Source organism: Myotis yumanensis, unplaced genomic scaffold (genome assembly GCF_028538775.1).
Source record: "Myotis yumanensis isolate MYYU_CA2020_CCGP unplaced genomic scaffold, mMyoYum1.0.hap1 SCAF_4, whole genome shotgun sequence".
In the NCBI taxonomy this organism is placed as follows: Eukaryota; Metazoa; Chordata; class Mammalia; order Chiroptera; family Vespertilionidae; genus Myotis; species Myotis yumanensis.
In genome coordinates this window covers 94,705,484-94,707,982 of record NW_027223755.1, presented here as the reverse complement: position 1 = coordinate 94,707,982, position 2,499 = coordinate 94,705,484, and the positions used below count along the sequence as shown (strand labels likewise).

Genomic DNA, 2,499 nt, shown 5'->3' with positions numbered 1-2,499 from the left:
TAAATTTTAAAAGTTGGTAGAAATATAAATTGGTACAGTCACTATGAAAAACAATTTGGAAGGTCCTCAAAAAATTAAAAGTAGAACTACCATATGATCCATGAATTGCACTTCTGGGTAGAGAGCTGAAGGAAATAAAATCACTATTGAAGAAATATGTGAACTCGCATGTTCATTGCAGCATTATTTACAATAGCCAAGACATGGAAACAACCTAAGTGTCCATTGGTGAGTGGATGGATAAAGAAAATCTGATCTATATCTATCTATATAATATCTACATTCTAAAATTGAAAAAATACAGAGAAGATTAGCATGGCCCATGTGCAAGGATGATGCACAAATTCGTGAAGCATTGCATATTAAAAGAAAAAGATTAATGAGCCCTTGGGATCTAATGTACAGTACAGTGACTATAGTTAATAATGCTGTATTGTATACTTGAAATTGCTAATAGAGTAAATAGATCTTAAATGTTTTCATCAAACACACACACACAGACACACACACACAATTTCAATTATGTGAAGTGATGGGTGTGGTAATTAACTTATCGTGGTAATCATTTTGCAAGATTATATGTATTAATTTAAAGAAATTTGTGCCAAATTGCTCTTCATAGTTTATCAATTTATCTTCCCATCAGCAATTATGAGAGATATTTAACTAAATACCACTGTTTCTCCACAACCTCAATTGTTATCAAACACTTTTGTTTTGGTCAATTAGAAATTAAAATATGTTATTATAGTTTTAATTTATCAAGCATATTATATGTGGTGTTTAAGAGCCATACATATTTTATTTTTAAATGAAGAACAGATGATCCATTTTTCTACTGAGTTGTTGGTCTTTTTCTTATTGATTTATAGAATTTCTGTATTTTTAGGAATGGCCGTTTGATTTTTAAAGGCAGAAACTACTTATTTTATTTGTTCAAATATACCTTTATTTAACATATGGATTCTGAATTTTAGAGAGTTCTTAATATTTTCTCTTCATCAAGATTTTATAAAAAATTTCCCACTGTTTTTAGTATTTTAATTTAATTTTATGTATTTTTATTGGCATCAGAGAGCAAGGGAGAGGCGGGGGGAGAGAGATAGAAACATCAACGATGAGAGAGAATCATTGATTGGCTGCCTCCTGCATGCTCCACACAGGGGATCAAGCTGCAACATGGGCATGTGCCCTGACAGGGAATCGAACTGTGATCTCCTGGTTCATAGGTTAATACCCAACCACTGAGCCATACAGGCTGGGCTGTTTTTAGCATTTTAATGGTTCCCTTATTTTATGTTTGAATCTCAGGTCCATCTGGAATTTGTTTTAGTGCAAGGTGTGAAATAAGGATTCCACTTTCTGTCTCTCCAGATGGTGTCCCAGTTGTTACCATTTATGGAGCAATCTGTCTTTCTCTCACTGATATGAATACAATGCCATTGCATATTAACATCATGTATGTATTTGGGTCTATTTCTAGAGTTTGCCTCCTGTAATTCTCTACCCTTTGGACTATAGATTTTGTCTTTGGAAGTCTCCAATGCTCTTTGTTCCAAGTCCCTCAAAACATAAGAAAGGAAGTACCCACTCAGTTGACAAGATTCTAGACTTTTGTGATGGTTTTATTTATTTTTTAAAAAATATATTTTATTGATTTTTTACAGAGAGGAAGGGAGAGGGATAGAGAGTTAGAAACATCGATGAGAGAGAAATATCGATCAGCTGCCTCCTGCATGCCCCTTACTGGGGATGTGCCCACAACCAAGGTACATGCCCTTGACCGGAATCAAACCTGGGACCCTTGAGTCTGCAGGCCGACGCTCTATCCACTGAGCCCAACCGGTTAGGGCTGTGATGGTTTTATTTGGGACTAAACTTGTGCTTTAGATGGAAACATTAGAAAAAAGGGCATAAGGATCAGGAAATTCCTCCCCCTATTAAGCACATTCACATTCCCTCAGGATTCAGTGGTTTCACATTGACACATTAGAAAGGCAAAATAAAAAATGAGTTGACCTCCTCTCTCCTAGAGGATCACTTGATAATAATGATGATATCAATGATTATAATTACCCTTCTGATGGTACTAGATAGCTTAAATATGTTATTTCATTGATCCTACTAGCACCTGATAAATAAATATTTTTATCCCCATATTACATAAGCAGGAAGTGAAGGAAAATGAAACTTATGAGATAATGCAAAAAAAAAATTCTATAATGCAGGATATCTGGCACAATATAGCCAATAAAATCCCATTTTGTTCACTTATTTGCTCATCCATTAATTCATTCTACAAGTACTTTTGAACATTTGGTCACGATTAATAGGAGTCAGAAAATTCATATACCTTTGGGACAGACAGGTGACATAAATGAATGAAGTTGCCCAGGTGGGATACTGTAGGAAGTGATAAGGATGGTGGCAAACCAGAGAGCACCAGTCCCTCAGCCTATAGTGGTCGGCAAACTCATTAGTCAACAGAGCCAAATATCA

The 2,499-nt window shown here is 35.1% G+C and overlaps 1 non-coding gene across 1 annotated transcript; it reads left to right on the top strand.

Annotated features, from left to right (window-relative positions):
- Positions 1–264: 264 nt before the first annotated feature.
- On the top strand, positions 265–367 carry LOC139009596 (U6 spliceosomal RNA). Its single transcript, XR_011471333.1, has one exon. It is a non-coding gene; the product is annotated as a U6 spliceosomal RNA (small nuclear RNA).
- Positions 368–2,499: the final 2,132 nt, after the last annotated feature.